Genomic DNA, 11102 nt, shown 5'->3' with positions numbered 1-11102 from the left:
AAATATTACATATATGCATATATGTAAGCATGCTTATATGTCTCTCTCTTCATAGAGATATGGATATTAATATAGATATATACAGGTCCTCATATAATCCCTTCCCCTTGAGTATAGAAGGGACCTATTACTTGCTTCTGACCAACAAATCAAGGCAAGCTGATGAAATGAGGGTGATGACAAGCACACGGTACGTGATTATGTTATATAAGATTGTAGCACCTGTCCTGCTGTAGTCTTTCTCTCACTGCCTTTGAGGAAGGAATGCTTCATGAGGCAAGGAGCTGCAGGCAGCCCTTAGTGGCTGAGGGGGCCAGTGTCCTCAGAAAATAACCAGCAAGAAATGGAAATCTTCAGTCTTAAAACCAAAAGGAAATGAATTCTGCCAACAACCTGTGTGAACTTGGAAGCAAATCTTTCCCCAGGTGAGATCCCAGACCCAGGTAACACCATGATCACAATTAAGGCACTGTGATCAATGCTTTGCCTTATAGCTTGGAACCAGTTAAGGCCTGTCCAGACTCCTACTACATAGAAACTGTAGATAATAAATATGTATGGTTTTAAACTGTTAAGTTGGTGGAAATGTTGCTATGCAGCAATAAGTAACTCATACAATTTTTAATACCTGAAAGTGCAATGTTGCCAGAACAAACTGGACTAAAAACTGTGGGAACAATTTTGGAGCTAGACATGGGGTGGAAGCTGTAATGTTTTTTAAGGAGCATGATAGAGACAGCCAAAATATCCTCAGACAGACTGTAAGTAAAAATTTGGACTTCAAGGGTGCTGCTAGTGGGAGCAGGTCAAATATTTTCTAATATATGACACCACGATTAATATGTTCAATTAGTTTGTCATGAATTAAAATTAAACATCTGAGACTACTTATTAAAGTGTTCTTCTTTTTAAGAGAACTAAAAATATTTTCTTCTAGTTCAAGAATGACTAAAAAGGACAGCTTTCTGCCCTTGGGCAAGGCATACCACCATAAACTGAAGTGAGGTTGTCAACTGTAAATTAAAGTAGGAGTTCACAAGCAGTGATTTTCAAATGTTGCTGGCAACTGATTTCTCTTTACAAATGAAAGCTGGTGCAGGAATGCAATAGGAATTGAGGATGCACTGGGCAACCCATATCCTGCCCACTTAGCTTCTTTCACCCTCCTACAGTATCATGTCCCTAAGGACGCTCCTTGGAAACTAGGTTAGTCACACAGTTAGGAAGCCTTTAAACTACATGATCCAACATTAGGTGAATATCAACTAGCTCATTAATGTCTGCACTCAGAGGACAAATACACACACACACACACACACACACACACACAACCATGCATGGATAATTTAATCTAAATCAAATAATTATGGAATAATTGTTATTTGTTTGCAAGTAGATACTTTATATCCAACTGGAGAAGCTTGAGGAAACACTTTACAAAAGTTTGTAAATAATGAATGTTAAGAGCAGTTCAGATCAAAAGACAATGCATGGTTAGTTCTGAACCTCAGAAATCAGTCAGGCCCTAAATTCTTGCCTCAAAAACTTGATCAACTATTCCAGTGAAAATACTTCTTTCTAGGTCTAGGATATCAATCTTTTCATCACATTATGTGTCTTAAAGAAATTTTGACAGGTTTATGTGTGACATAAAGATCACCTGTAAAATGGGAAGTCTATAATTACATGCTTTGTAGTCACCTGCTCCCTTCAGGCAGTCTGCCCTCAGAATTAATCAAGAAGCTCTCCCCAGGGAGCCTCTTACCCTCATAAAGTAGTAACTTGCTAAATATGGAATTAAATTATTTTGTGTATTACTACCAACTCCACTTAAAAAAAGAAAAAAAAAGAAGCCCTTTGTAAATAAAAGGGAAAGCCATAGAGCTGGGACCAACTCCACTTAAAAAAAGAAAAAATAAGAAGCCCTTTGTAAATAAAAGGGAAAGCCATAGAGCTGGGACCAATACAGACTTGCATAAGCCTTGCTTAATCATTGGTAAATAGGGAAAAAACACCCCAAACTCTTCTTATTTTCTCAGCCCTAAGCTGCCATTTATAGTAATGAGGTTATGACTGGGAAGCAAGGCACTTAGCATGGATTCCACCACTTAGTCCTCAGTTATACTGCACAAAACCACTGTTGTAAACACTTTACACAAGAGAAACTGAATCACAGTAAAACCAAAAAATCTTGCTTAAAGTCACATAGCTAGTACATGACAGCTAAGTTTTTGATTAATCACAGAGAAGAAAGCAATAAATAGAAAAAGGAAAAAACAGCTTTCAGTGTGTGTGTGTGTGTGTGTGTGTGTGTGTGTGTTTGTGTGTGTGTGTGTGTTTGTGTGTGTGTGTGTTGTCTATCTGTGGCTGAGACTCTGGCTAGTTTGATTTATGTACCTATGGCTAAGACTTTTTCTAGGTGTGATAGAGGATTACAGAGTTGTTCATTCATTCATTTATTCACATGGTAAGAACTTCTGGGCATAGCTATATGACATATTAAATGATTGGGCTTCCTTAGGAAGAAGATGTGGACCTTGACTTCATGTAAGTTAGATTTCAGTTGGAGGGAGAAAAATATTAAACCAAATTAGTGTGATAAGGTGTAACAATAACTATGATAACTAGTGTTCAGGATGCCTCAAGAATGCAGGCATGGACCCTTAAGCTAGTTTGAATATAACGCATTTGTGACAATCACATTTTTCACACATACACATGTGCACAATGTACATACATTCACAAGCATCTAACAGTTTTCTCTTTTCTATGTTTGAAGTGAGAATGCATCTTGTAGGAAATTTGCTCTATTGATTCCTGAGTGACTTTAGGTAAGTGCCAACAAATATGTGTGAGGTGGGAAGAGATAGTCACTGTCAATCTAAATTGATAGATGGTTACTATTCAGCTGAGCTTTGCACAGCCTTGAGGGATTGGCCCTATGGCCATCAGTGATCAATGCCTCCTGTTGGTCAGTGATAAATTGACTTTGCCATTCTAGTTGCCTTCTGAAAATGTCTTCCAAAATATCCTGCTATATGTCTTTCAGAAAGCAGTGAGAAATCTCATCCTAAAGCGATGGGAACAAATTGACATCACTGCTAACCTTCCATATTTCATTGGCTTACTCACACCTTTGTGAGTGTGGGATCTCATTGTTAGTGATTTCAGAGATCTTCAAGGCTACTCAAGGGCACCCCAGGGCTGTTGGTGCTCCTTTAAATTCTCTCTCCTGAGGGGTATCCTCCCTGACACCAGTTTCCTGGGGATGGTCTGGCCCTAGGGATAACTGTCTGCTCCTAAAGGTAAAGGATAGTAATTCCCTCATTTCTGCATTATTTGTTCTTCAGTGAGTTATAAATTTTAATCAGACTATTTATTTTTGCTTCCCACATAGAACTCCTTATCAAAGTGCTAGAATTGTACAATGTTGGCCTATCCAGTGCCGCGTTGTAAAAAAGAACATGCTACCTTCTCAACTTCGAATCCTCCCCCTGGACCACCTCAGAATTCTGGAGTTCTTCCCCCTTGGTGGGTTCTCTCAGAGACTCCATGTGCCCTTTGCAGTTTCGTGACCATGTTCCCTGCACTTTGAGCTCCTTTGGCTATACCTACATGTGTCTCAGCTCAACTCAGGATGTGGTCCTAGTTCTTACCCCATGAGCTTCTTTGGCTCCCAGGTAAACCAGCATTTGCTAGGAGATAAAAGGAAAAAAGAGGTGTGTGTTTGTATGTGTATATGTGTGTGTGTGTGTGTGTGTGTGTGTGCATGCATGTGTGTGTGGAGAGAGAACAACTTAGGCAAGATACTTTGAAACAGTGGTCCTGTGCTTATTAAGACATCCCATTCATTGAAATAAGATTTCTGATTATGGTAGAAATTACTGAGAACCTCAGCAGCAAAGGGATAAGATTCTTTGTTATTCATATGACTATCAAAACTCTTCATACATACATACATACTGTGAAGGGAGACTAATAGTTACGTTGCAGAGAGAGGGAGGGAAGCCGGAGCCAAGAGAAGTGAGGCGACAGGACAACGCGGAGGGTCGTAGAAAGATGGCTTATCAAAGGGTGATCACTGGAAAACGAGGAGCAGAGGAGGAGAAACACAGAGCGGCCAGTGCAGGTTGTGGAATCCAAAGTCAAACATGAGGAGGGAGCCTGACTTCCCACAGCCCGGAGAGGAGAATTAGAAGCCCCCAGACACGGCGGGCTTGTGACCTTCACGTCCGTCTTCAGGCACCGGCTCTGCCCCTCGCCCACTCGACTCCAGCCCCAAGTATCAGGAACGCTCCTCCCCAGCCCTCGCACGGGGGGCTCCCGCTCCTCGTCTGCGCGGCCAGCTCTCTCGCCGCGCTCAAGGCTCTGCTCTGCAGCCGTCTCCTCAATGTATTTTAACCTGGACTTCCAACCTCTCAAAACCTGTGACCAGACATCCCGCTGGCATCCTGATGCCCCCATACCCTACATTTTCCATGGCATTTATCACCCTCTATCATACAAACAACATCCTTATTTCTATTGTTTTTAGCTAAAGTTCCACAAGAGAGGGACACTTGTTCTCCCTCCTCCTCCCCTGACAGAGGCATCCCGAGTGTAAAGTCAGTACCTTGTGAGTGAATGAATACCTGTACAGGCAGCAGGTCAGAGGTGCTTCTGCAGTCACAGGGGAAGGCCCTGGACGCTAAGATGGCTGAGTCAGAGCTCTGGACAGGTGACTAGCCAAGATTCTCTGGTCGGGCTGACGGGATTCGGAGGGGAAGCGCGTGTGCATAGCTGTGGCTCTGCTACTTACTTCCCTCCCAGCGGAGACCCTGGTGGGGAGGTCAGTAGGTCAGATTTCCTTCATAGGTTTGGGGAATTTGAAAGTAATGTAGATCTTTTGTGACAGAGACAATGCTACCCGGTCATCAGACCAGTTTCTTCTTCCAGGACACATTTCTAGACAGTTTCCTAGCTCCCTTTCATGTCAGAGGGGATTATGTGATTAGTCCTCACCAATGGAGGGTGAGTAAGCAGTGGCGCATATTATCTTCTGGCATTGCTGAGGGATCAAAACCCGGTGTCCTTTCTCCTCTCCTCTTTCTTCCTCTTTTTGTTAGTAACAATGTTTCCCACAGAGACCTCTATGAGATGGAAAGAATCCGTATCTTCGAATGACTATGGAACAGAGCCTCTCAACATACACAGAATTGCGAAAAGAAAGAAAGAAACATATCTTTATTGCATTACTAGCCTGGCTTTGGGGATTATTACTCAGAGTAATGAATCATCTGTTCCATGTAACCTAAAGGAGGTGGCAAGCCTTACGAGAACAGCTTGTTTTATGGTATATTAACATTTATAGGACTCAAGTTTCCCATTGCATAAGATAAAAGTCTAATATACATCACAATGTGGTCATGAAGTTGAAATTAAGCTTGCTTATCAAAAAATAAAATTGCATTTCTAAATTCTCTGAGTTTCTGGATTGAGAGTAATGTAGTCATCAACTGCTTCTTAGATACCTTTGCTTAGATAAGCCTACACCTGTCCCTTCATATTCTATGTCTGTTTTTTTGCACTCATATATAACAGGAATGGACATCTAACATTATAAAACAGTTCTGGCTACAGGGACCTTTTTTTGGTAAAGTGCAATCTTCCTTAGACAAATCAACCTACAGTCAAGATGTATAGACCATCCTTAAAGAGAAAATTAATTAAGTAATAAGATTGTTGACACATTCTCAACAAAGATAACAATTTAAGCCCTAGAATAGAACCTTAAACATAAGACAAACACTGTAGATGGTAAATGGAAAAGAAAAACAAAAAAAGAGGCAAATTTGAAATCTATGAGAAGTCAAGATTAAAAGATCCTAGAGGATATGCCTCTTATTGATATTTCTTCTTGATGTTATGATTATGGTAGTTATCTCCATAAGCGGATAGAGGGCTGCACTGTGTTGTGTATTTTACTGAAGCTGGCACATTAGCCTCATCTGGCTTATAAAACTGAATCCTGCTACCAGGTTTAACATTATCAAGTGATCCTCTAGAGCCAGGTCAGACAAGCTACAGCTTTAGGGCCAACTCCCATCTGTCTGTTTTTGTAAATCAAGTTGTATGGGAACTTTTTCTACATTTGTTTATGTATTATCTATGGCTGTTTTCATAGTACAATAACAATGTTGAGTAGTTATGCAAAACTGAAAATATTTACTATCTGATCCCTTACCAAAAAGTGATGCCACCTCATGCACTCACGCACGGCATTTGTACACTTGCCATCACTCTATTTAGCGCAAAAATGGTGTCTTTGTCTCATCCCTTGAGTTGGTTTTAAGCTGCTCGTAGTTAGAGTCTGTGTATGTACATGAGTGTCCTTTTTATCTTTCCACAGAAAAAGAACAATTATTATTTGCTGAGTAGAGTTAAATTGAATATAAATCAACAAATGTTACAAATTTACTCGAGGAAAGCTGTAATCAGGTTTTCACTTATTTTGGACCCAGTATTTGTTTAATATTTCTACAAAGTTCAGGCAATCACCTTTTCTGACTTTATTTTTTATATTTTCTATTTAATAAAATAAATTATTTCATTTTTTAAATCTTTTATTACTATGGCAGTCACAGCTAGCTATCCATTATAATTCTTTGCCTCTCACGGTGCAATATTGTTGGGAAGTATTCACCCAGGACACTGCAGTCAGTGACCCTATGATGAGGTCTTGCCAGTAATTGCCTCTTCCAGGGAAAGCCTTTTCTAAGAAGTTGGTGTATCTGCTCTACTTCCTATCTTTTCAATTCTGCCATTAGAGTCCAGGGGACCCTTCTTGCAAAGTTAACAAGATGGAAAGAGTCTGACCAGGACATTTGCACTGGCTGTTTATGAGTGAGGAATAAGCCCCCATTACATTCATCCTGTCAACCTTGGAGGGTTATTTGCTTTAGAAGCTAAGCTCATTGATGAATAATGTTTCTTAGGCAGTCATGTTTTCTTCATCTTTTCCTAACAATTGACTGTCGTCTGAGACACAGCATTCATTAACTCATTACCAGGCTAGAATTTATTCCCTTCAAATGGCATCTTATGTCTTTGGACACATGAGGTCTCTACAGTAGAGGCAGAGCATATGCACTTAAAAACAAAAGATGTGGCTTAAAGAATTGTCCACTTAATACAGAGACAATTCCCCACATCCCCCAATGCACACACATGTCTTTCCCATTACATAGGACATTTCATATCAACATACCTCTATGTGTGTATTTGGGAAAGTCCTCGCGTGAGTCCTCTGTAGCAGAACCAGGCATAGTGTCAGGCAGATGGGAGCATTTATATTGACTGCCTCTTAAATCTCTTGCTTTCCTTAGTTTTCTTTGCTGTAAGTTTATTTGGTTAAACCACATGCTGTGACACCAGAATGACTGAAATAACAAATTCAGTTAAACACGTTTGCTTTTTGATATGACAGCTGCTGCTTAGTTTAAATTTTTTGACAAGAAATTTTATTTTATTTTCACTAAGTTAATCAGATTAAGTCAGTTTTTCCATTGGCAAAAATGGAATCCTTACTCCTGTATAGATCAAATGATTTTCATTTGACCTATATTGAATAACAGACATTCAAATATCTTTTTTAGCTGTAGAAGTTTTTATTGAAATGAAAGCAGTTACCAGTATGAGAAAAGGATGAATGTCTACATCCTCTGGTTGAAATAGGAGAAGAGCATGCCTGGAGTCAGGCAGGCCCTTGTCCCTGTGTCTAGGTGGAGCCTCCCCACAGGTCCCTGTAGAGCCCCCAGCATTTGGTGGGATACAGTTTTAAATCCATTGGAGTAGAGATTTAAATTAAATTAGTGAAATTTCTGTTGGATAGTTGCACATATTTCTTTGGTTCAGTATCTGGTGTTGTACATTAAAAAAAAAACTGGCAAAGCTCTATTCAAAAGAACATGTTTTTAGCTTTGGAAACTTAAATAAATATATTTAAGTGCCATTTACCAGAAAATCCAAACCATTACTCACCTTACCATTGCTTATGGATATAATCAAGACATTTCATTTTGCGGAAATTAACCTTTAAAAAAGCTCTATTTCTAAAAACCTAAGTAACTCTTTTAGTCAATGAGGGAAACAGAAAGCACGCTGAATGGTAATATGACCCAGAAATAGCATTATCCTCTCCACATATTGGTTTGGCACATTCTTTCACCTTTGAGTAGAAACAGAAATGAAAATGTTTTTAGCTGTCTCTGAGCCTCTCAGTCGAAGTTAAAATTATTGAGGTTTATTAATGTTTCTTTATAAGTTATATAAAATAGGAATACCTAATGAAATCAAATTTTCTCACCATTAGTAGTCTCATCTCAATTTTTATATCATAAAATATTGTTTATCATATTTTGATTAACTATATAAGCCTATAATCATAAAACAAATCATAAAGTACATGTTATAGCACATATTCAGTAGATAACTTTTGTTGTCCTTGTTTATAACAACTTTACAGAGCATCAGAAGTCTAGAATTTGAAAATAAATGGAGCAAGAAAATATTCTCTACACAAAAGAAATCTTCAGCCTTAAAAGGGCCCTTTTCAAAGAAGTAAAAATGAAGGACTACTCTGCCATCAAGTGGACATGCTAGAAATTAAAATCTTTTTTATTGTTTAAAACAGAATTGCATGACATTTCACTGAAATGCTGAATTTTTCCTTAGCAAAGTAGCACCTGTTCTTTTTATTGCTTTTGGCAGATTTTGTGAGGATTTATGTATGTATGGGATAATGGGATAAGAAAATTTTTAGAAAGTGGTTTGAAAAAATGAGATTTAAGGATTCTAGGATCAAAGCTACAAAGTGTGCAGTGCTGAATTATTGTTTTCATACAGGGAATATCACAAAGTAAGAGCAAGAAAGAAAGGAAGGAGAAAACGATCTCTTTATTGCATTGTTTAAAAGGAGAAACAAATAAAAAAGAAGCACTGTTTAGCAAATTTGACAGCCTAAAACCAGAAGTCCCCAGAGTTCAAGGAATAATTCTTTAACATATGGAAAGTCTGGCAAAAACGGAAAATGTCTTTTGGAAGAAGTTCTAATGTCTGGGAAGAGGGAGGAAAGGGCAGATGAAGAGCAGCTGCTGAGAGGAAGTGCTGCGCCTAAGAGGAATCCTGTGGCTCGGCAGCCGGGTGAGCGCAGGGCTTACTGCAGACGGTTCTTACTTCACCCAGAAGTTACTGGGTTATGGTGCTTGAAAAACTAGGAGGGAAGAAGTATAAATAAAGGAGACCTGTCAATACACTGATTACTAACCCTTCAAGTTGCCTTGTTAAAATGAAATGGCATCATAGAGAAGACCGTCAAATCACTTCCTGTCACATCACAGGTAAAGTCATTCTCTAAGTGTTTAAGCCCTCTTTGCTCTGCCAGTTCAGTCATGGCCAGGCCTGTCAGGTGGGCAGTTTTTGATGGGCCTAATAGGGCTATTCTATCACAAAGAATGAAGAAGTTAATAGGAAGAACTAGCAGTTGAGTATATTTTAAAACTTCTGGTACCCAAATCTATTGTACTAATAATTCTGAGCACATTAGAGTAACTTACAAGGTGGTATCAGATAGGAAATGAGTTCCCCTGTAGCAAGAGGGAGAAATGCAAGGTAAGGACCCTTAGTTTGGGACACAATTCTGGACTTCCAGCTACCTGGGAACAAGGTAGGCAGGTGGAGTAAGCCTGAGGTCAATGAGCACAGTGGGTCCCTTGGAACTTTCATGTTCTGTTGTGTGGTCTCTACTCTTTAGATATAACTTACTGGGTCAGATGTGGACAGCTGAGGAACACTGAGCCCATCAATTTCTCTTGTAAAGAAATTTAGGTTGGGCCACTTCCAACTTGTACCTGTGTCTGCTAGACCTCCAACCTGTAAACTGGGAACTGTGTTTCCTCCATGGTTTGCTTGTGGAAAATGGAGCAGAAAAAGCCAGTCTGCAGAGAGGCAAAGGCACACAAATACAGAGGAGCAGAGATGAGAAATTCTGCAAGAAATACCTGAAAAGCGTCTAATTATTGATTCCATTTCCTTTGTATGGCCACCCACTTCTGCCTTTGGATTTCATTATATACCTCAGTATCTTCTGTATGGTGTATTCAGTTTGACCTAAGGAAGCCTATATGAGTAGCTGTCACATGCACAAGGATTCTTAAACATATAGCAATTTTTCTCCACACTGTCCAAACTCAGTCATTTGATTCAGGAAGAGGAAATTTGAAAAGCTGGTCCCAGTTGCTCTGATTGCAGAGTAAATGTATGGGAGCAGTTAGGAAGCTGTTCAAAGGTGGTGCCCTGAAGATGGAGAGAAATGGATTGACTCTAATGGGGTATTTAGGAGATGAAAGTGATGGTAGATTTGACGGGAGAGTGAATAAAGTGTTGCCAGAAGAGAGCTGGTACAGCAGAGCCATTTCCAGAAGAGGAACTTTATAGGTCAGGCTGGTGGTGGTGATGGGGGTGGCTTGTGGGAAGAGGATAAACTGAGTGCAGGACAGGATGGGTGTGAGGCCTTGGGGTGGTGGTGACAGGAGATGTACAGTGGGAAGTTGGAGGCATGTGACTGGAATGCCTGTGATGCAGATGGCTGGTTCCCAGTGGCCAAGCCATGTTATTTAGCTGCATTTTCTGTCCGGAGAGCAGACGTTGAGTCTGGATACATGCTTTCTTTCTTCAAAAATAGCTTTCAAATGCAAACGAGTTAAAATGCAGAAATGGCTGATACACACATCAGAGAAAATGCTCACTAACATTACAAACTGAATTTGCCCCAGGCTGTGCCTTAAAATGCAATTCAGACACTTCAGCAGTGATGATGAGCCGAGTTTTGCACTGGAGAGTTCTTGCATTGACAGGGGAGATACACAACCTTGTCCTTCAAAACGTTGTCTGCCCTCAACATTTATACACTAACTTCCCAAACAGGGCTAGAAGAAATGGCTCCTTATCAGATTAGGCAGCCTGGCTCATATAAAAGAACATATCTCTTAACCATAATATGCACTTTAATATAGGTATTTAGCTGTGCAAGTAACCATACAGAGGTACCAATACAAAAATTATAT

The 11102-nt window shown here is 39.7% G+C and overlaps 1 long non-coding RNA gene across 1 annotated transcript; it reads left to right on the top strand.

Annotated features, from left to right (window-relative positions):
- Positions 1-271: 271 nt before the first annotated feature.
- On the top strand, positions 272-9258 carry LOC140849785 (uncharacterized). Its single transcript, XR_012131975.1, has 3 exons — positions 272-425; positions 2780-2831; positions 8504-9258. It is a non-coding gene; the product is annotated as an uncharacterized lncRNA (long non-coding RNA).
- Positions 9259-11102: the final 1844 nt, after the last annotated feature.

This window comes from Manis javanica, chromosome 5 (genome assembly GCF_040802235.1).
Source record: "Manis javanica isolate MJ-LG chromosome 5, MJ_LKY, whole genome shotgun sequence".
NCBI classification, from domain to species: Eukaryota; Metazoa; Chordata; class Mammalia; order Pholidota; family Manidae; genus Manis; species Manis javanica.
The sequence above is the reverse complement of the archived record's forward strand: the minus strand, read 5'-3'. Positions and strand labels throughout refer to the sequence as shown.